General features: G+C 37.4%; 1 long non-coding RNA gene across 1 annotated transcript in view; it reads right to left on the bottom strand.

The window, feature by feature from the left end:
• LOC136856277 (uncharacterized) overlaps positions 1 to 21,062 on the bottom strand; it is an 83,594-nt gene extending 62,532 nt beyond the window's left edge. Inside the window, exon 1 of the long non-coding RNA XR_010858298.1 lies at positions 18,721 to 21,062. This is a non-coding gene — a long non-coding RNA (uncharacterized lncRNA). The remainder of the gene's footprint in view (positions 1 to 18,720) is intronic.
• Positions 21,063 to 25,000: the final 3,938 nt, after the last annotated feature.

The raw sequence follows: 25,000 nt of genomic DNA, 5'->3' as shown, positions 1-25,000 counted from the left end.
TAAAATAAATATACATTATTAAGCACAAAACACTTCGAAAGACTACAATTTTATACAATTATAATATATAATTATACATATATATAATTACAAAACAATCAAGTAATTTATTTACCTGTAGAGACAAAATTACATCGCAATTATTTTTTGTAACACAAAACCTAATGACTGCAATTACTGGATGAATCTGATTTCATTTGCAAAGCTGCAATTGAGTTCAGAGATCATTTATTATTGCGATGATCAAAACATAATAAAAACAGAATAAAAATGAATAAAAACAAACAGGAATAAATAAACGGATTAAAACTCAAGACGAACCGAGAATAACTGAAGGTCAGGCAAAAAGTAAAAGTATTGTGTTACGCCCCACCAAAAGGTACTCGTTCTTTACCACACGGTCGTTAATCTCCAGCATTTCAAGGGGATAATGACTCTATAATGAGACGGCGAGTAGGGGCGACATTATACCCATTTGTATTGGGTGTATAATGTTTGTTTCCTTAATATCTTTGGCCCAGATTATTTTCGGCAGTTGGGGATTACTACAGGGTCATGTTGGGTCAAGGTTACACGTTCCGGGTCAGCGGATGACCTTTAGAGAGAGAGAGAGAGAGAGAGAGAGAGAGAGAGAGAGAACTTGTTAATGAGTCTTCATGAAATAGATTATAGACAGTTTGCCACTCAGGCCTGATTGTGTCCCATTAACTCATAGCCAGCACCTGATCAGTGGCACCTACAACCAATTCTCCTATTCACTCCTGCTCTAAGTCCGGTATAATAATAATAATAATAATAATAATAATAATAATAATAATAATAATAATAATAATGAAGCACTCACGAGGCAAAGCACAGACGAGGACGGCAGATAACTGACCAGACGATTTAATCAACATCCAGCAATCATCTCTCCAGACATGACAGGGTGATTTCCACAGAACGTTTCTGATTTCTAAACGTTCGATTCAAGGCCGTGTTGTGAAAAGGATTGAGGAGTTGTTTTGATCGATTGATGGTTGATTGATTGAATAAACAGATAAACAAGTAAATATATTTTCATATATATTCAGTATTAAGCTACAAATATATTTCCACTTGTCAAAACGTAGGAAGGTCCTTGATTTCTAAAAGTTCGAATCAAAGCCATGTTGGGAGTAGAATTGATGAGTTGATTTGATTGATTGATTCTTGGTTGAGTGAATAAACAAGTAAATATATCTTCAAACAAAAAGGTAAATATATCTTTATATATATTCAATATTAAGCCTCATTTCAGTCAATATCCAGTTGACTAGATCTCTGGAATGAATGACACCACAGGGGAATTATAATTGATAATCATTTCCTCACCAGTGGGATTCGAACTGCAGCCTGGTTGGGGAACGACGGAAGCACAGTGACTATAACCACTCAGCCATCAAGATATATGTTCATACATATATATAGTTTTCTATGCTAATATAATTATTATTTAATTCTTACATAACAACAAACTCAATATTCAAGACTGATTAACACCATTACAATGATCATTATTATTATTAGTATCATCATCATCATCATCATCACAACCTCATCATAATCAAAAGGGAACAGAGGCATTTACATAATCATTATAAAACTTCCATTTTATTTTTCATTATAGACTTTTGTATTCCATACTGACAGGACAATACCACTTTGCAGTTCATTAAAGCCTGCATAAATATTAATGATATTTATGTTCATAGGACCGGCTATTCAATTATATGCATAAAACCTCGACTCCCAAATATTACTCTGATCCCTGAGAGAGAGAGAGAGAGAGAGAGAGAGAGAGAGAGAGAGAGAGAGAGAGAGAGAGAGAGAGAGAGTTGAAGGCTTGCTAAAAAGGCTTGTAATGTTAACTAGAGTATCACTAACTTTTGTTACTTAAAAGCCCAGAGAGAGAGAGAGAGAGAGAGAGAGAGAGAGAGAGAGAGAGAGAGAGAGAGAGAGAGAGAGAGAGCGTTAACCACTGATAGTGGAAAAACATTGCAGAATCTGGTGAAAGGCAAATAAACAAATGCATAAAAGCGTGGCGAAGGAAAACTATCATAAACAAAAATTGTTTTAAAATACGTATCTATACAATTACGCTGTTTATCAAGTCAACATTGTTCCAGCCACGGATCACAGGTCATACCAAATGTTTCAAAGGTGTATTGAAAGGGGTGATAGCCCCCTTTCCCCTTCCCCTTCCCCTCCACACGCTCCCCCCCCCTAAAAAAAATGTAAGCATTTCACAGCCGAATCGAACTGACTGCTGTGATATCAGGTGAGTCGGAAATGCTCCTGGAATATTTATGGGCAAATTCCAGTTAACATTTTGTTTGAAGCAACTGACTTTTGATGTTGCAATATATATATATTATATATATATTGCTATGGGGTGGTATCTCTCTCTCTCTCTCTCTCTCTCTCTCTCTCTCTCTCTCTCTCTCTCTCTCTCTCTCTCATTCATTGTACAAAAGGCTAGGTCCCAGTCACAATGTTGTAGCAGTTATTCCAATTGTAATACGACCAGAAAGAATTGTAGAAACTCTCTCTCCCTCTCTCTCTCTCTCTCTCTCATACATACACACACTCTCTCCACACACACACACACACACACACACACGCACACACGCAATCACGCACGCACGCACGCACGCACGCACGCAAGCAACTCAAAGTAATAAAACAGAAATTCCACTCCCTTCCAACAGACATTCTGGAGACGGAACAACAATTAACTCTGTGCTTTCCAAGACAATAGCTCGCATTAGCTTTACTCACATTCATTCCGAAATAAGCTTAATATGAGAGAGAGAGAGAGAGAGAGAGAGAGAGAGAGAGAGAGAGAGAGAGAGAGAGAACCTTGTCTCTCACTTCAAGGTGGCTTCCAAATTGCTTGCTCGCCCAAATGGGAGCAGTTAAAGTTTTTTTTATTTTATCTTTGTTTTATTATGCACTATATATATATATATAGCTCTATATATATATATATATATATATATATATATATATATATATATATATACATAAGCTGACGTTTCAGGACCACCTGTGTCCCATCTTCAGGATTATAAAATTGGAGAATAAAATACAATTCATAAATGCGCCGAAGTTTCTTCGCCGCAATTGAGTTTTCTGTACAGCGTATAATAATCGAGGCCAGCGAAAATAGACCTATCTTTCGGTAGTCTCGGTATAATGCTGTATGAGCCGCGGCCCATGAATCTTCAACCACGGCCCGGTGGTGGCCTATCCTATATCGTAGCCAGAAGCACGGTTATGGCTGACTTTAAGCTTAAATAAAATGAAAACTTCTGAGGCTAGAGGGCTGCAATTTGGTACGTTTGATGACTGGAGGGTGGGTGATCAACATACCAATTTGCAGCCCTCTAGCCTCAGTAGTTTTTAGGATTTGAGGGCAGACACAAAAAGTGCGGACAGACAAAGCCGGCACAATAGTTTCCTTGTACAGAAAACTAAAAACTGATTCAGGCTTTTAAAGAAAAACTTCGTAAATAAAATAAAATAATATAAAAGGAAACACGACAGAAAGGAATTGACGAGGTCTGGGTATTTAAAATTGGGGAACTAGCTATTCAAGTGTTGACAGTTGATGTCAATTGGAAATCTTCCCGTTATTTAAAAATCTTTGTAATGTACGATATACTTACATTTTTTTGGCGTGATTTCTTAATGCAACTCTCTCTCTCTCTCTCTCTCTCTCTCTCTCTCTCTCTCTCTCTCTCTCTCTCTCTCTCTCTCTCAGGGACCAGAGTAATTTTTGAGACTCGAGTTTTTATCCATATAATTGAATAGCCGGTCCTATGAACATAAATATCATTAATATTTATGCTGGTTTTAATGAACTGCAAAGTGGTATTGTCCTGTCAGTATGGAATACAAAAGTCTATAATGAAAAATAAAATGGGAGTTTTATAATGATCATGTAAATGTCTCTGTTCCCTTTTGATGATGATGAGGTTGTGATGATGATGATGATGATAATATAATAATAATAATGATCATTGTAATGGTATTAGTCTTGAATACTGAGTTCTTTTGTTATGTAAGAATTCAATAATGATTATATTAGCATAGAAAACTATAAATATGTATAAACATATATTATATCTTGATGACTGAGTGGTTAGAGTCACTGTGCTTCCGTCGGTCCCCAACCAGGCGGCAGTTCGAATCCCACTGGTGAGGAAATGATTGTCAATTATAATTCCCCTGTGGTGTCATTCATCTCAAAGATCTAGTGAACTGGATATTGACTGAAATGTGGCTTAATATTGAATATATATAAAGATATATTTAGCTGTTTGTTTGAAGATATATTTACTTATTTGTTTATTCAATCAATCAAGAATCAATCAATCAAATCAACTCATCAATTCTATTCCCAACATGGCTTTGATTCGAACTTTTAGAAATCAGAAATCTTCCTGCGTTTTGACAAGTAGAAATATATTTGTAGCCTAACACTGAATATATATAAAGATATATTTACTTGTTTATCTGTTTATTCAATCAATCAACCATCAATCGATCAAAACAACTCCTCAATCCTTTTCACAACACGGCCTTGAATCGAACGTTTAGAAATCAGAAACGTTCTGTGGAAATCACCCTGTCTTGTCTGGAGAGATGATTGCTGGAAGTTGATTAAATCGTCTGGTCAGTTATCTGCCGTCCTCGTCTGTGCTTTGCCTCGTGAGTGCTTCATTATTATTATTATTATTATTATTATTATTATTATTATTATTATTATTATTATAATTATTATTATTATTATTATTATTATTATTTTACCGGGCTCAGAGCAGGAGTGAATAGGAGAATTGGCTGTAGATGTCACTGGTCAGGTGGTGGCTATGAGTTAATGGGACACAGTAAGGCCTGAGTGGCAAACTGTCTATAATCTATTTCAGAAAGACTAAATGATAAGTTCTCTCTCTCTCTTTCTCTCTTGAATTCTGTAAGTTTACATAAAATAATTCTCACAGTTTTTCTTATAGATTACATGTCTTTATTTGTGATTTACTCTCTCTCTCTCTCTCTCTCTCTCTCTCTCTCTCTCTCTCTCTCTCTCTCTCTCTCTCTCTCTCTCTCTCTCTCAAGAGCCCTAAGGAAAGTACCCTTTCCCATAACAATCTTATGTCTGTTTCTATTGTTTGAATGAAAACACCTCTCTCTCTCTCTCTCTCTCTCTCTCCCATGACATAACAGAATGGTGTAACTCTAACCTTTATAATACATTCCCTCCTACTACTCAGGCCTGTTATTGTTTTTAACTTATTTTATTTTACTTTCATTATTTTTATTGGTATCAAAAGGTCGATTCCCATTGTGTTAGGAATGCTTTGCTTATGCATTTATCTAAGCGTCAAATTACTTTACAGTAACTTAAAATTATTATTATTATTATTATTATTATTATTATTATTATTATTATTATTATTATTATTTTCGTAGCTGTAACTTCAATATTTTTTTAATAATTCAGGATATTTGTTAACTTCAAAAATACAAAGAAACTTTGTTTATTATTATTATTATTATTATTATTATTATTATTATTATTATTATTATTATTATTATTATTATTATTAATAACTGCAACTTTCAAATACAGTTTCAACTTTGTAATCGTCATGAAACTGTAACTGAAATACATAAATCCATTACAGTACCTCCCCCAAAAAACTGTAGGAATACAGTTACCAGACCCACCCATGCTACAGCACCTCTTTAAAATATAGCTACATAAAAAAAAGCTATAAAAAAAAAATTTTGACTTCTGTCAACAAAAACATTGCATCATGACACTTAACCCTTTGATAAACATGCCTGCATTTTGTTCTGCCTCTCTTCTCGTTCTCTCATTTGTTCTATCTCCCTTGTTCTCTCTCTCTCCCTCCCTCCCTCCCCCAACCCCCCTTTCATGTTTTTTTTTCCATTGTTCAGCATCCTTGCTGTGAACTGATGGCCTTTAGTGTACTGTTAAAGAGTTGTTTTTGATGTACGACTCGGCAACGTTTGGTATTTTCAATGGCTGAGTTGCCACTTGTGGTTTTTCGAGTGGAATTGTTTTGGCTTTTCAAGGAACTTCTAATGTCACAAACTGATTTCTTGGTCTCTCAGACGAACCAGTCGCAAACGAATGTTTTTGTCCCTCACACAAATCAGTCGCAAGGAAACGAACGTTCGTCCCTCACACAAACCAGTTACAAACGTTTTTGTTTCTCAAACAAACCAATCACAAACGTTTTTGTCTCGCAAACAAATCAATCACAAACAAAAGGTCGTTCCCTCACACAAACCAGTCACAAAGTTCGTCCCCCACACAAAGCAACCGCAAACAAACGTTCGTCCCCCACACAAACCAATCACAATCGTTTGTCCCTAACACAAACCAATCACAAAGATACGTTCGTCCCTCACACAAACCAATCACAATCGTTTGTCCCTAACACAAACCAATCACAAACAAACGTTTTTGCCCCCACGCAAACCACTCACAAAGAAACCTTCGTCCCTCACACAAACCAACCACAAACAAACGTTTGTGACACTTGAAGCCTTGTATACAAACACTATGATTCACAAGCAACGTGAGGCAGTGGGCGGGAGGTTCATTCAGGCAATGAATGATCCTATCAATCAATGGAATGAAGTGATTTGAATACTCCCATAAACTCTCATTATTCAGAAGTCCTGTGGAAAAAGGTGAATAATGGGGGGGCATGAGAGGAATTCTGTGAATGAATATGAATAACTGAATAGATAAATATATAAATAAATAAATATATATATATATATAAATAATTTTATTAGTAAAAATTCAGATAAATGAAGGTACAAAGATAAACAAAAATTGTAGCAAAATAAAAATAAAAAATTGGTCATATTTCAGTCACTACAAATCCCCAGAGAGAGAGAGAGAGAGAGAGAGAGAGAGAGAGAGAAACCATCTATCTTTAACCCCAAAAAGACCACAATAAAAGCCTTTCTGGGTCTTCCTGGGCTTCCTGATCTTCCTGAATTCGATGGTCCACTGAGGGGGTACGATTCAAACCCCCTCTCCCTCCCAAAAACTTCCAGGACCCGCTAAAAAGCCGAAAATACGTGTGTAAAGGAATTCGAGTTGAATTTTCTCTCAAATTTTTGAAAGAGATAAATCTGTTTCTTTGTATATTCTTTTGTATATTCTATTGCATTATACATCGTTACAAAATTCCCTTGCGCATATTTTAATATTCACTGAATATTCGCTTTGTTTTCCAAGACATTCTGCATGTTTCCAGAATTTTTTTGACACTTCCAGAATTCTGTCCTGGAAATATTTGAGATTTCCAACAGAAGTTCAGACAATATTGTATTTTATTCTATTATACATCATTACAGCATTGTCTTGGATATAATGCATGTTCCCAAAATGCTTTTGACACTTCCAGAATTCTGTCCTGGAAATATTTGAGATTTCCAGACTCTTTTTTCGACATATTTCAAACCAAACAAGAGGTTCAAATAATATTCCATTTTATTCTATTACACATTGTTACAAAATTTCCTTGAACATATCTAAAATTTATTTAGTTTGAGTTAATCTTTTGAATGTTTCCAAAATGCTTTTGACACTTCCAGAATCTTTTCCAGGACACCTTTGAGATTTCCGGACTCTGCTTCGAAATATTTCAAGTCCAGGCGAATTCCTTGCAATATTGTATTCTACTTTGCATTCACTAAGTTTGTGTGGACATACTGCATATTTCCAAAGTGCTTTCACTGCTTCCAGAAAACTTTCCAGGACACAGCGAGTTGTATTCGACTGTATCATACATTATTCCAAAATTATCCTGGAAATAATTAAATACTTAACGTTTACGAATTGGTTATTCCTAAAAAGTTTTTCGTGATTCCAGAAATTTTTCCAGGACGCATCTGATGTTTCCAGACTTCCAGATTCTGCCTCGACATATTCCCAGACCTCCAGATTCTGCCTAGACATATTTTGGAATTCCAGATTCTTCCCTCGAATTTTACATGTTTTTTTTTTCAGGAAGCGGGTAGGGGAGGGGGAAGGGAAGGGGGGGAGTTAGCTACACCTTTTCCAGTGGCCCCCCCTAAAAACATTCCTCAGGCCTATTGAATCATTCTTCAACATTTCAGAAATAATATTTTTTTATGTAGATATATTCTCATATTTCTGTGGGATTCGGTAATGTATACCAGAGTACTTTATCACAAATGAAAACCACAAACACTCACACACATACACATGCACAAACACTACACAAACATCACATATACCATCACAAACACACCGGAACAGATCAATTCCCAACCCCCAAATACAGAGAGCTCCTGACATCGCAATCCATTTCTCCCTCGATCCGCAAAACAATAAAACCTGAGTTTATACAAAACCCTGGAGGCTTCCGTGTTCCCCAGAGCCGGGAGAAGAGACTTTGTGACTTCGTGACTTCGGGGGAAAAGCCAAAAGAGACTTCGTGACTTCAGGAAAGGCGTCAAAGGAGACTTTCTGCCTTCAAGACTTCGCGAAAAAGTCAAAGGGGTCTTCGCGACTTCAGGGAAAAGTTAAAAATGACTTCGTGACTTCAGGAAAAACGTCATGGGAGACTTTGTGACTTCACGACTGCATGAGAACGTCAAAGGAGACTTCACGACTCCACGACTTCGGGGAAAAGTCATAGGAGACTTCATAACTTCACGTAAACTTCAAAAGCTCATGATATCGCTTAGAAACGGCTGCTAGTTCTTCCTGCGGTTACGATTCAGAAAAACCAAGTTGAAAAAAGAACAAGCCGATAAAGAAGGGAGAAGAGGAGGGAGAATCCGATAAAGAGGACGAGAGAGGGAGTGGGTAAACGAAGAGGCACAAGAGGAGGAGAAGAGTAAAAAGAGGAGGGGCCCCAAAAATGCGAGAAAAACCAGAAAATAAGAGAAACGATTGCAAGATCAGATTTGCATGCGACCGACACAATATGCAAATGGGAAAGATAGAATTAGGGGGCAAAAAACACAAAATAAAGAAGCGAGAAAGGAATGAAAAGGGGTGGCAAAGGTGCGAGAGGAGGAGGAACACAGGTGTGAAAGGAAGGGAGGATAAACGGAGGTGCATAGGAGAGGCTGGATAACAGGTATGAACAGGAGAAAGAAAGATTATAGATAACAGAAGCATAAGACGATTGGGCGAACAATGTGAATGACAGATACAAAGGAACAACGATGAACGGGTGGACAGGAAGAGAGAATAACGGGGGGCAATGGAACAGAGAATAACTAGGAATGATAACAAAAGTGGAACAACGAATGGTACGATAAAAGAACAAGGAATAAGAAGAGGCTAAAGAACGGCAGATAGAAATCTCGTTTTACTTCATAATTATTTCTACGGAAGGTCAAGCACTGGGACCTTTGAGGTCATTCAGCGCTGGGAAGGAGATTGAGAGTAGGTAGGTCTGACAGGTGTAACGGGAGGAAAATATATACATAATTTACCGTAAATTTGAGAAATTAATGTATCTCAAAATAAAGATTCAAATTGAATGAAAAATAAATACAATATATAAAAAATGTATTTCCACATTCAGATCCTTTTAAATAATATTCAAAATTACAAAGAGATAAATAAAACTAATAAAAATATATTTAAAAAATTTAGGGGACAAAATTTAAAAAAAAATAAATAAAAATATATTAAAAAATGTATTCCTAGCCTCAAAAAAGTAATTGAAAAACATAAAAAATACATTCATAACCTCTCAAATTTTGGAAAAATAACAGGACCAAATAAATTAAAAATATATTCCTAGCCTCAGATTTTTCAGAAAAAAAACAGAAAAAATAATAAAAAATATATAAAAAATGTATTATTCCCAGCCTCAAAATTTTTAAGAGAAAAAATAAAAAAAATAAAAAAATTAATATAAATATATAAAAAATATATTCCTGGCCTCTTAAAATTTTAAGAAAAAACTAAAAAAAAAAAATAAAAACATAAAAAAATTTATTATTCCCAGCCTTTAGATTTTTTCAGGATAAAACAAAAAAATAAAAAAAAATGAATATAATAAAAAAATATATTCCTAACACCAAAAAACTTTGGGGGGCAAAATAACAGGCGAGACCCAACCCAAAACACAATTCGAAATTAGAGACACAACGCATGACAAATGGTCTGGTCACGTGTGACTAAGCCGTGGGATCAATGCTTTCCTATTTCCCCGTGACAGGTGGAACAGACGAGGAATAGGAGAGAGAGAGAGAGAGAGAGAGAGAGAGAGAGAGAGAGAGAGAGAGAGAGAGATTGGTAAAAACGTGCGTGCAGAGGAAACGCTCAAAGATAATGGAAATATGCAAAAAATTCTTTTTCCTTCGACAGGTGGAACGGAGGAGGAATAGGAGGGAGGAAGGTGAGGAAAAGGAGAGATAAATGAGAGGAATAGGAGAGGGGAAGAGAGAAGAAACGGACAGGATGGGAGAGGAAGAAGAAACACCAAACAATAACGGAAATATGAAAGAGGAATGAGAGAAATAGGAAAGGGAAAAATAAACAATCGACAATAAAATAACGTAAGGAATTAAGAGAGAAATGAAGAAGAAGGAGCTTAAAAAGAGACGCAAAGCAGATAACGGAAGGAAACGAGAAGCAACTAAAGATAAGAACAACCTCTGATAAAGGAGGAATTAAAACGCATGCAATAAACAAACACATAATGAAAAAGAAATGAGAAAAACCTTCGATAAAAGAGGAACATATAAACATGCAATAAAAAAACGCAATAAACAAAATAAGAGGTTAACAGTAAAAACTCTGATAAAGGAGGAATTAAAATACTTGCAATAAACGAAAATCAAACGAAGAAAGAGAGAAACGGAAGCGAAAGAATTAAAAAAAATAATTAAAAAAAAAATTTGATAGAGGACCGCACACGGGAACACAAAACAACACGAGATGATGATAATAATAATAATACCAGACGGGAATGATGGCAAAAACGAGACACCCCATTGAAAATTCCTCTCACGTGCCTCAAATTACACGTTTCCTTCTCTCTCTCTCTCTCTCTCTCTCTCTCTCTCTCTCTCTCTCTCTCTCTCTAGTTGTAGCCAAGCACTTTGTTGTCATTCTCTCTCTCTCTCTCTCTCTCTCTCTCTCTCTCTCTCTCTCTCTCTCTCCTACAGCCTTCATCCCACTCAGTCCATCTTCACTTGTAAACATCTCAATTCTCCTTCTCTCTCTCTCTCTCTCTCTCTTTCTCTCTCTCTCTACCTCCTACCCACTTCCCCATAGCTCCTCCTACCTCCTTCCCTCTCCCTCTCCCTCCCTCCCCCTCCCCACTGGACCAAACGCCCCCCATCCCCCCCAAAACCCAGTTGTTGATGCAGAACCTCACGTACTGTACATTGCCTTAGCAAACCCCGTTCAAGTTCACTGTCGAATTCCTTGCGCGCGCGCGCACACACACACACACACACCATTGCGTCAATGCACGCACGCATCCCCGTGCACACACGTACACGCCGCCGCATTCGCGTGTACGTAAATGCACGTAAGGAAAACGTACACACTCTGAGGTAAACAGATCGAGTCTTCGCTCTGTTCGCCTCGTGATATCTGTAACTTGACAGAGCAACAGCTAGCTAGAGTGTTGGAGTGAACGAGACACCACTTCCCGATCGAATATCGGAATGATTATTGTTTCTGCAGCTTCGTGCGTACGCATTTAATAATGTCCTGCCAACTGGCAGCAGGGGAGAGAGAGAGAGAGAGAGAGAGAGAGAGAATGTTACAATTGGAGTTTACAGTTACACTCAGAGCAGTCTCGCAACTAGAAGGTTTGAGTCGAAGATATTGGTGATCACGAATATCTAGGCGAGTGTGCATAAATGTACATAAATGTATATGAATGTACATAAATGTACATGAACGTACAAATTCCTCTGGTAGATGCGTACATGCAAGAACACAATTGAGTGTGTGTATATATACAAGCATAAGTGTATTCTGGTATGTAACCTGTACATTTATAAAGGAATTTGTACATTTATGTACATTTAAGTACATTTATGTACATTTATGTACATTTATGTAAATATACATATATATATTTACTTATTTATACAGTATACATACCAAATAAAAGAGCACATGTGATCACAGACCATCTGAATTCGCGACAAAAATCAAAATCTCGAAGCTGCGAATCAGGCGCGCAAGCGCGCCGCAACTTCCGAATGATGGCTATACACACGTGACCACGGCCACCCGAATAACGAAATGTGCCCGGTCATCAGACCCTCTGAACTTTCGGTGGTACAAAAAAAAAGGGGGGGGGAGGGAGAGGGGTAGGATGGTAGGGGTAGGGAGAGAGGGAGAGAGAGGGGGAGGGAGGGAGAGGACCCACCAAATAGACAACACACCACTGAGGCAAAAAGCTTCTATCACAAACGCTATCAGCATCCTGTAGTAGTAATGTTTGATTTGGCCAGCAACCATCCCCCGTCTGTGTGTGAGAGAGAGAGAGAGAGAGAGAGAGAGAGAGAGAGAGGGGCAGCCAGCCAACCAGCTGCGTGCGTCTGCGCGCGCGCGCTCGCGCGCTTTTTGCAGACTAATGGCCTTGCAGTTATAACATCATGAGCGAGCAGCGTAATGGGGGTTCCTGCTACTCACATAATAATAATAATAATAATAATAATAATAACACTGTTGTAAAAATACAACATCATTGACGAGAATAAATAACTATTTATTAATATAGTTTTTGTTGTAGCATAACTAAAACTCACAACAGCATGCTTGTAGCCTATCTGTTATCACCACAACTGACACTGTCTAAAACGATTACAATATTCCTAACAACAGTTGTACGAATAACCACAACAGGCACGACATAGAACAACACATTTAACAACCTATAACCTTTCCAGTATGACTTGAAAGTTATATTAGTAACTAAAAGATCAATATTTACAATCCATTTTCACACTAACAAAGGATAACTGCCTAGCCATTACTTTAGTTGTTATTGATAACAATGTTGTGGCAGCAACGATAACCTATAGAAATGGCATTATTTAATATAACCTTACAATTACAACAACCCAGTCGACCACATTAACAAAAGGGGATAATTATAACCTATTTCAATTACAACCCAAAACCAATAACAAAAAGGCGTATTACATATAACCCAGCAAATTAACAATCTTTGAGGTATATGTTATAACCCACGTTATTAATAACACGCTGTTATTAATGACATAAAATTACAACCTCTCACAACCCAGAAACTAAACAAAAACCATTACATATAAAAATTAATTAAGAATCATTGAAGCATAAATCATAACCTACGTTATTAACAGCAATATTTATAAAACTTATAACCCCTGCTATTAATAACACATTGTTATTAATAACATAAAATTACAACCCCTCACAACCCAGAAACTACAACAAAACCCATCACACCTAACCCAGTCAATCAAACAATCCCTGAGGCATAAGTCATAACCCTTCTCATTAATAACACACTCCACCAACAACATACCGAAACAAAAAACAACACCCCCTCGCTATCTACAACACACAACAAAAACAAATCGCTTAAACGCTTGAAAGGAAACAAGCAGCTTCAGGTAAAGTTAATTCATTATTTATATGTTTTTTTGGGGTTTGTTGAATTCATGCTTTCGATTTTGATATATAATATTTCAATTCATATATATATTTGCATAATGAAATGCAAAATTAATAAACCAGTCATGAAATGGAGTGCAAAATTGATAAACCAGTTATGAAATAAAATCCAAAATTGATAACCCGGTTATGAATAAAACCCGAAAGTGATAAACCAGTCATGAGATGGAATGCAAAACTGATAAACCAGTTATAAAATGGAATGCAAAATTGATAAACTAGTTATGGAATGGAATGCAAAATTGACATATCAGTCATGAAATGGAATGCAAAAATGACAAACCACTCATGAAATAAAATGCAAAATTGATAAAACAGTCATGAAATGGAATGCAGAACTGATAAACCAGTTGTGAAATGGAATGCAAAATTGACAAACAAATTACGAAATGGACTGCAAAAGTGATAAACCAGTAATGAAATGGAATGCAAAATTGAAAAACAGGTATGATATAAAATGCAAGTGATAAAATTATGGAATCAAATGCAAAATTGATAAACCAGTTATGAAATAAAAACCAAAAGTGACAAATCAGTCATGATATGGAACGCAAAACTGACAAACCAGCCGCGGCATAAACCCCAAAAGTGATAAACCCGTCCCTATCGAAATCTATCACTGCGTCTCACAATCAACACCATCTCGGGAGAACGTGACGTCATGTGGTAACCAGAACCTCTTATCATATTAAGAGTGAAATTTAAACTCTATTATACACTGTAGCACATACGGGGAAGAAGCCCTCGAGAAAGTTGATAAAAAAGTTGATAAAAAAAAGGATGGAGAGAAAACAAATTGATAAAAAAAAAAAGATGCATAAATTGTGATACAGGATACAACACAATTGACTTAGTGGGTTTGTATATTTGACCAAACAAAGTGCAGAAGTGTTGTATTATAAGACGTGGCCTGATAAATCAGTTTATCAAAACTGAAGTAGTGGCTACAGTGCTCCCACCCCACCCCCGCACGATGGGGGTCACAGCCCCCCCCTCCCCTTAGAGGAACTCTGTTCTTACTGCGTTTATCTTAATCCCGTTATCACTCCGAAATCCTCACCTATAACCTTTACCACACAAACACTTGCAACTTGTAATGTTGTGATCACAAGTGTTGTTTGTGTCCGATATTAGGTGTTGCGATTACAAGTGTTGTTTGTGTCCGTTATCGGATTCTTCTTATAGTTTTTTCATGTTTTTATTTATTGTTTTATCCAATTTTCCCTTTTTTTATCACTGATTTTTTGGTGAACGATAAGATCTAGAGAAGCGTACACTTCAATTATTATTATTCTTGTTATTATTATTGTTATTACAACCTCTCCCAATCCTTCATTCATCCCTCTAATCCCCACATCACTCCTAGGTACACTAACACCTACAACCCCCAATCCACAACCCTCCCAATCCACAACCAACACTTGGCGGAAGGTTGCCGATACCCACCAACCTACCACGAGAACTGCGTTAAGATTATCTGTGCATCATCTGCCCTGTTGTGGAGTGTGTGTATGTGTACGTGTATGTGTATGTATGTGTGTATGCGTGTGTTTACAGCAGATTAGATAACGTCGGGTTCGTTCCTAACGCAGCGGCTGCAAGCTGTTTCGCTCTTTCGTTATTTTTTTATCGTTATTGTTATTGCTGTTATCTCTGGCACCCTGCGGGCTGAGAACGCGATAACGGATTGTGCGTCTGTGCAGAGTTGGGCGTCTGTTGTCGCCCTGTTTTGGGGGTCGATTGTGAATTGGGTTTTATTCAGACTCGTAATTATATATATAACTATATATCTCTATATATATCTATAAATATCCATGAAACATTAAATATATGCACTCAGAGAGTGTCTGTTAACCATACATTCCCTTGCACTCAGAGAGTGTCTGTTAACCATACACTCCCTTGGACTCAGAGAATGTCTGTTAACCATACATTCCCTTGCACTCAGGGAGTGTCTGTTAACCATACATTTCCTTGCACTCAGAGATTGTCTGTTAACCACATATTTCCTTGCACTCAGTGAGTGTCTGTTAACCATATATTCCCTTGCACTCAGAGAGTGTCTGTTAACCATACACTCCCTTGCACTCAGAGAATGTCTGTTAACCATACATTCCCTTGCACTCAGGGAGTGTCTGTTAACCATACATTCCCTTGCACTCAGAGAGTGTCTGTTAACCAAACATTGCCTTGCACTCAGAGAATGTCTGTTAACCATATATTCCCTTGCACTCAGAGAGTGTCTTCTAACCATACATTGCCTTGCACTCAGAGAGTGTCTGTTAACCATACATTCCCTTGCACTCAGAGAGTGTCTGTTAACCATACATTCCCTTGCACTCAGAGAGTGTCTGTTAATCATACATTCCCTTGCACTCAGAGAGTGTCTGTTAAGCTGAAAATCACAGGAATCAGGTTCTCAATGTCTGTTGCAAATCTCAGAGCAGGTAAAAACTTGCTTTTAGACTGAAATCACAGACAGTCTGTTCAGTGAATATACAGAACATTGGACTGGTAACCAATCACAGGTCTGGTTACTTCCTGGGTGGGTGACCTGTCTTATTAGAAGGCCAGGTTTTAAAAAATTTATTTTATATATAAAAAATGATTTTATATACCGTAGATATTTTTTTACAAAAACCTCCATTTTAAAACTCCCTGAATATGAGAGAGAGAGAGAGAGAGAGAGAGAGAGAGAGAGAGAGAGAGAGAGAGAGAGAGAGAGAGAGAGAGAAAGAGTTAGAGAGAGAGATATCTTGGGAGAGAGAGAGAGATAACTTGGAAGAGAGAGAGCGAGAGAGAAAGAGAAAGAGAGAGAGAGAGCGAGAGAGACAGAGAAAGAGAGGGAGAGAGAGAGCAAGAGAGAAAGAGAGAGGAGAGAGAGATAACTTGGGAGAGAGAGAGAGAGAGAGAGAGAGAGAAACAGAGAGAGAGAAAGATAACTTGGGAGAGAGAGAGAGAGAGAGAGAGAGAGAGAGAGAGAGAGAGAGAGAGAGAGAGAGAGAGAGTTATAAACCTAATATAATAACAATATTAACAATAATCATCATCTCTAAACACTTGCACACTCTCTCCCTCCCTCCCTCCTATCTCTCCCTCTCCCTCCTCCCCCACTCCCTCTCTCTCTCTCTCTCTCTCTCTCTCTCTCTCACAAACAAGGCGCTGAGATGCCATTGGCCGCTCACACAACCAGTTTTTCCTCTCTCAACCGAAGCTGGTTGGCGATCCAAGGTGCTGCTAAGCGATCTAAACACTTGCAGTGAGAGCTAAGCGGCTATAGAGGGGCTTAGATTCTATAGAGGGACATAGAGTTCTAAGCTCGTTTAAAAAAGGGCTTGATAAGATGGTGTGATTGGTGGTTTTTTTTTTTGGGGGGGGGGCTACTAAGCACTTCTAAGCGGTTACAGACTAAGCACTTCTAAGCGGTTACAGACTAAGCACTTCTGAGCGATCAGAAACTAAACGCATTTAATGATCAGAAGGATTTCCGAACTTCTAAGCAACCAGAGACTAAGCACATGTCTACTAATCTCAATACTAAACTTCACAGCTGCTTAGATCTGCGCCTTAGAAAGGCTGCATGCGTGTGTGTGCTTCTAAGCAATCAGAAACTAAACAGCACGATTATACAACTTGTAAGACCAGTTTCTAAGCAATCAGAAACTAAACACATGTATAATCTAAGCACTTCTAAGCAACCAGAAACTAAACACATCACGGCAGGATAAAACTACACACTCTGGAACCTTAATACAATGGTGTTTAGATCTATACAAAGAATTACAGGCGCAGTTTTAAAGGACTAAACACTTCTAAACACTCGAATCTAAACAAATCAAGATTTGACTCATTTCAGTGAGATGGGAGAGTTTTAAAGCAACTAAGCACTTCTAAGCAATGAGATTAATTCATGACCTAAAGCTATTATCATCTAAACCCTAAACACAGAAGGAGTTTAGACAAGCAAAGAGAAGGAGTTATAAAACCAAGCACTTCTAAGCAATCTGAAACTAAGCATATACATATATATAGTTTCTAACCACAAATGAATTCTATAACTAATAAGAAAAATGGGGGAATTCTCGAACAACTAAGCACTTCTAAACACTTGGGGACTAAACACTTAGCCTATATATATATATATATATATATATATATATATATATATATATATGAATATAAATATAAATATAAAATTAATAAAAAATCTAAAATAAAATCTATATAAAATAAAAAAACTATCAATTATATATTTCATATTTCAATAGATCTATTTTATACCTTTACACCTATAAACTTACATTTTATAGATTTTATTCCTATAAAATCAAAATTTATTATAAGAAAACATAAAATCAATTCTAGAGAAAATAATAACTATAAATTGTATATTTTATAGTTTCAATACAGCATATACGCCTATAAACTGTCCTCCTATAAACCCCAGTCCTATAAAGCCAAAATTAAAAAAAAAAAAATAAAAAAAAATTAAAAAAAACAAGCCCAAAAAAAACATAAATTTTATATTTTAAACAGTTTCAATACAGCATATAGACCTATAAATTGTCCTCCTATAAACCCCAGTCCTATAAAATCAAAATTTAAAAAAAAAAATTTAACAAATTATAAAAAAGGCAAAAAATCTATATATTTTAAATAGTTTCAATACAGCATATAGGCCCAACTATAAACCCCAGTCCTATAAAATCAAAATAAAAATTTTTTTTTAAATTATAAAAAAGGCAAAAAAAATTATATATTTTAAATAATTTCAATACAGCATAGGCTATATATATATAGGACCAACTATAAACCCCAGTCCCATAAAACCAAAATTTAAAAAAAAAATTAAAAATTTCTAAAAAAAAAACTAAGCCAAAAAAAAATTTTTTAAATACAAAAATTTTTTTTTTAAATACAAAAAAAAATTAAATACAAAAAAATTTTTTTAAATACAAAAAAAAACTCACCTGGATTATATTTTGTACAAGGTGTGTGCAGCAGCAGCAGCGGTAGCAGCATTATATATGAGCTTGTAGTATTTTAAATTTTTTTTTTTTGTAGTTTTTTTTTGTAGATTTTTTTTTGTAGTAGTTTTTTTTTGTAATTTTTTTTTGTGAGGTGGAAAAAAAACTTTTTAATATATCCTGAGTGTTAAAAGGTAGTTAGGTCTATTGAGCTTTGTTTTTTTTGTTTTTGTTTTTTTTAATAGATTATATATATATAATTATATTTGTTTATATATATATATATATTTTTTTAAAAGGTCTATCCACCTGGATTGGAGAAAAAAACATCACCATAGGCCTATAAGTATATTTATAGATCTATATAAATAGGCCTATATATACTTATATATATTTTTATATAAAATTTTTTTTATTTTCAAAAAAAATTTTTTTCAATTTTTTTTCATTTCCAAATTTTTTTTATAATTTTTTTCACTTTTTAAATCACTACACAAACGCACAAACACACATACACTTAATTGGAGATAAATCCCCGGTAAATCCCACTTATAAAAATGGGAGATTTTTAGGATTATTTTGCGTTAATCCGGGATTTACTTTTCCAAGTCCGGATTACTATGAATAAATATATTCATATAGATAAATATATGTCCTTTTAAATCACTGCACCAGCACTTAATAGATAAATCCCCGGTAAATCCCGATGATAAAATGGGAGATTTTTGGGAGGATTTTTTCCGTTAATCCACGATTTTGTAAGTCGGTATTTTATCATAAATACATATATAGATATACATTGTTTTAAATCACTTCACAAACATTAATCCCCGGTAAATCCCAATTATAAAAATGGGAGATTTTGGGGGGGATTTTTTCGTTAATCCACGGTATATATAAATCTCCTTTGTAATCACTGCACACAAACACTCAAAACAGATAAATCCCCGGCAAAACGCGATTATAAAGGGGACGGGATTTAATACAAAACAGGGGATTTTTCGGATAATTTTCCCCCCGTTAATCCGCGATTTATCACGCCAGGATTTCTTGACATAAAGAAATCTCAGTAAGCCACTTCACGAACACTTGAAAGAGATAAATCCCCGGCAAAATACGATTGCTAACGCGGGGGAGGCAGGGAAAAAGGGGGTGGGGTTGGGATTTAACGTTTTAATCCCCGACAAATCGCGTCAATCCGGGATTTAAACGAATATGTATAAACAGTTCACAAACACAATAGCAGATAACATTATAAAAGTGTAAGATGGGGGGGGGGGAGAGAGAGAGAGAGAGAGAGAGAGGATTAGAACTCCGAATCTGAATCCCCCCGTTAATCCGCGGATTACAAAACGTCCGTCTCCGGATTTATCGCGAATATAAATCCCCTCCGATTTAACTGCCTCCCATGACTGCTAAAGAACGGTTTCCCAGCGGAGGCGGAGGCGGCGGCGGCGGCGACCTTCTCCGGACGACTGGCATCGCACCACTGAGTGAGTGCGAGTGTGTGTACGGCCTTTATAGCTGTCCGTCCGATCTTCTTCTTCTTCTTCTTCTTCTTCTGCTTCTGCTCGATGTGATTCCTTCTCCTGCTTCTTCTTCTTCTTCTTCTTCTGCTGATTTTTCCCGCTTTTCTGCTGCTTGGAGGGTTTTCGTCCCTGCTTATTTGGGTAGAGGTGGGTTCCCTGAACGCCATTCGCCATTCTTGGGATGAATATAACGATTGTTTGTTATTTTAAAATATTTTTTTTTCAAGTATTAAACTCCTGATTCTGCTTCTCCTGCTCATTTCCCCGCTTATTTTTCTGCTTGGAAGGCTTCGTCCCTGCTTATTTGTATGTAAATAGATTCCCTGAACATCCTTCCTTAATCTGAGAAGGAAAAATATGAATAAAGGAAGGGGAAAATATTAATAAATATCGTTTTATAATAGTTTTTTTCTTCGTCTCGATTCCGATTTCGTGGTTCTGCTTATTTCTCCTGCTCCCTGCTGCCTGGCGGGTTTCGTCCCTGCTTATTTTCGTGTAAATAAGTTCCCTTAACCTATTTCCATCCCCTGGGAGGTTAATGGCGACTATTTTTCATCTTAAAATAGTTTTTATTCGGTGTTTAACTTCTCTAACTCTCTCTGCGAGCGGATTGTATCATTCGTTCTCTTTCGAAGTTTTTTTTTTTCTTTTTCAAACCGCGTTTAAACAAGTCGTACCGTACTCGGCAGAGCATACGTGCACGGACAGCCCCTAACCCCCCCCCATAAAAAAACGGAACAACAAAAAGCACGTACGCCGTGCACGGACAGACGCCGAGGCCATAGCACGGCAACCTTGATAATCGAAGTTCAAATATGTCGAATGAATAAGCAAAGACAGGGGCCATAAATTACGCAAGAAATACGTGTCCCCCATTGGCTGATGGTGGCAACACCGCTGCCACTTGGCAATGCACTTGGTCTGCAACTCAATTAACGACGGCGAAATAAGGCGGATTGGCGGTCGTGCCATAACGAATATCTCACGGCGGGCTTTTGTCGTCGTGCAAATCGCCGCTACAACGAATGTCATTCGTTGTAGAGGCCGTTCGTTGTGCGTGGCCGTGCGCGTCGTACGTCCGGCAGCGCCGGCGCCAGACTGGATCTTTGCAGCAAGACTGGAGTACTATGCCAACGACTTTTTTCTTTGTTTCTTTCGATCTTTCTCTCCCTCTCTGTCTCTCCCTCTCTGTCTCTCCTTCTCTCTATACGCTTCCTCCATCATCCCTCTCGAGTTTGAGATACGTGTCCGCCCTCAGACTCGTCCCCGAGACGCGAATTAAGCCCGAAAAGAAAATTTATTTTGGGAGGATCGGCTGACGTCTGCAATACGACTGCATCGATTCGAAAAGGGGCGAATTTATCGACCCTATTTCGGATCGTTCCTGGGGCGGGATCCTACCGTAGGAGTCCTTAGCGTCCTGTAAAGGATATTAGGATGCAGTGACTAAAGAGCGACGGAGAGAGAGAGAGAGCGGGTGAGAGAGAGAGAGAGAGAAAGAGAGAGAGAGAGGCCCCGAGAGGGTTGTAAATGCATGTGTGTGTATATGGCTGGCTATATGGGAGCTCCTTCCATGTGGCCCCACCCGGCGATTCAATGCGCACAGACAAACGCACATACAACCACATACCTGCTTGTATGTGTGTTTGTGTGTGTGTATGTATGTGTGTGCGTGTCTTTGCGGTCTGTTCGTCCAAAATCAACTGCCCAAACAGACAATTCTGTACTAATGGGATAGTTTTCGCCTATTTTTTCCCCCCTACCGAGTTTGAAATTCGCTGTTTTAGCAATAATTTTTTTTTTTTGCAACGTCGAGTTATTTGGAGGTTGTTTGACCTTCGTGGGTTGTTGTTGCGTATGAGGGTTCAAGGTTGTCTCGCTTGTGTTGTTTTGACGTTATTTAACAGGCAATAGTAACCTCTCTGCCTTAGCTGAGGGTGGGAGCTTCGATAACAAGCGGTAACTGTCACCGCCATATTCGAACTAGCCAAGACCACTTTGGCAACAATTCTCAACCGTCTTTTTTTGTTTTTATTTCTTTACTTCTACGCCCTGATTGCTACCCGCAACAGTTGAATAACCCATAGGCACGTAATCCACCCCTTAGGTCAAAGGGGCCCACGACAGGGTCACAATGAATTTCGGGGAAAACTCGTAAGGTTCATCTCCCAACCGAGAATAGGTCTAGGGTTCTTGGGCTAAAGTTATACATAAAAGCTTATTACGACCCTCATAACATTCATATAACATTAATAATAACACCACTACTATTACTAGTAGTTGTAGTACACCCTAGAAGCTGCAACAGTGGAAAAGAGAGGGAAAAAAATTTGCAATGAGGCAGCAAGATTTGCAATGTTATGGCGGGAGTAATGGCTACGTCATCCTATTTTGGCGGGCTTTCAGAAAAAGCCCAAATTAAGCGTTTTCTTCTGTGCTACTTAAAGGATTTCACTAATTGATTAACAAATATAACATTTGTCGAGAAAATGAGATAAACGAATGTGATAAATTATGTATATTTGCTTAAATATGTTTGGTTTAGTACGAGCGAATGGTTGGCACGGTTTAGCACAAATATGGCTGAACGTAGATTTGTATTGAGAAAATAATGCAATGCAGTTTTGTACCGGTTCATGGCTACAGTTTTGTATTGGAAAAATGTAAAACTGTTTTGTATTTTACAATATATTCTGTATTGGCAAAGGTTAATTACAGTTCTGTAATGATTACGGGACTTGATAACAGTTTAGTATAGACAGAATAACGGTTTGGTTTTGAAATATCTATATATATATATATATATATATATATATATATATATATAGAGAGAGAGAGAGAGAGAGAGAGAGAGAGAGAGAGAGAGAGAGAGAGAGAGAGAAACAGTACTATCCTAGCGACGGCCACCCACCTGATCATGCCTGGTACACTAATACTTAACCTTTAAAAGCAATGTAACCCTTGTCATAGAGAATGAGAAGTTATAGACGACAAATTTAGACATAAAAACCTTGTAGTCTGAGAGAGAAAGAGTGAGAGAAAGAGAGAGAGAGAGAGAGACAGAGAAAAATACTACTAGCCTAGCAACAGGACCCTGTCAGCCAACCTAACCTAAAATACAAGTTTTGTGACATGCAACATTTTTTTTTGGCATTATGACATGTTGCATCAAAGTGCACGATTTTATGCACGACATAACCCCCTTCCCTCCCTCCCCCTACCCCCTGGAGGGGGTAAGGGGGAGGGGGATTATCAGACAGACACGTTTTCGCCACATTTTGACGAATTTCAGGACATAGACTAAACTCCGGACTTCCAGACGTGTTCAGTACGTGTACCTGGAACCATATCACCTCTATCGATCAACATATCGATTGATATCTATACCTAATCCCTTCTAACAGCATTAAATCCCTCTTGAATCCCGAAATCGACCGAACAAATCCGTAAATCCAGCCTCAACCTCGCCTAGACCTATAACCTTCACAGCGCTTTCTCTCGAGGTCATTCAAGCCCCCTCATCGAGGTCACCCTCGAATACGAGGCGCGATTACATGAATTATTTTCCGGTAATTGATAATTACATCATCTTCGATTCAAAAAACGCAGCAATGGCCGCATAATTCGATAATTGCCGCAGGGTAATGATTGACTCTCGATATTGTGTGAATTCAGAGAATTCGATCGCCAGCCAAGCGTCATGGCCGCTCTAAATCAGGTCAGGTTAAGGTCAAGGTTTCTATGCGCCCGCGCGCGAGCAAATTCATACATACGCAAGCATACACGTGTCCTGGATTCGATCCCGGAGCGAGCTGCAGTGGTTTAGGTGCGGTCCTTTAAACTGCGCCGTGATTCTGTTGGTTTAAGGGGTGTATGGTTTGAGAGAGAGAGAGAGAGAGAGAGAGAGAGAGAGAGAGCACCTAGCCTCATTTTAACGATCATTCATAGCAGCATGGATTAAGAGAGAGAGAGAGAGAGAGAGAGCACTTACTCTCATTTTAACGATCATTCATAGCAGCATGGATTCAGAGAGAAAGAGAGAGAGAGTGAGAGAGACAGAGAGAGAGAGACAGAAAGAGTAAAAGAGAGAGAGAGAGACACTTTGTCTTAGCAGAAGTAATTCATACATACACACATACAAGTACGGTAGTACGACGCAAGTACGACGCAAGTACGACGCAACAAAAAGATAAAAAAAACAACCAATAAACAACATAATTACAAACACAGACGAAAGGAGTTTGTCAAAAACCGAAAATAATTGACAGAGTGACCCCTTGTCAAGCCAATTTCCGACAAAATTATCAATATTTTTCCAGGAATTCGAAGCCAAATTGCTACCAGTGATTTCTATGACATTTCTAAATGTATTTTTTTAACATTTAAACTTAAAAAAAATTATTGAAATTATGACAATTTTGGGGGGCCGAATGGGATGCGTCCTGCGCATGCGCCGTTGCCTGGTATATATATATAACGAAGGTATTAATCTATAACTTCTCAGTCGTTATAGCGAGTGTTAGCTGTCCGTATTATTATTATTATTATTATTATTATTATTATTATTATTATTATTATTATTATTATTATCACACCACAGTCATTATCCGTATCATTATCAGTATCTTCAGTAATTTATGCCAGCTGTTCTACAGGTGTTCACAGCTGTTTGTTTGCTGTGCAGCTGTCAAACACAGCTGCTGCAGGTGTATAACAAAAGCTTGTCTAAATATATATATATATATATATATATA

The sequence above is a fragment of the Macrobrachium rosenbergii genome, chromosome 35 (genome assembly GCF_040412425.1).
Source record: "Macrobrachium rosenbergii isolate ZJJX-2024 chromosome 35, ASM4041242v1, whole genome shotgun sequence".
Taxonomy (NCBI): Eukaryota; Metazoa; Arthropoda; class Malacostraca; order Decapoda; family Palaemonidae; genus Macrobrachium; species Macrobrachium rosenbergii.
This window is presented reverse-complemented; position numbering and strand designations above follow the sequence as displayed.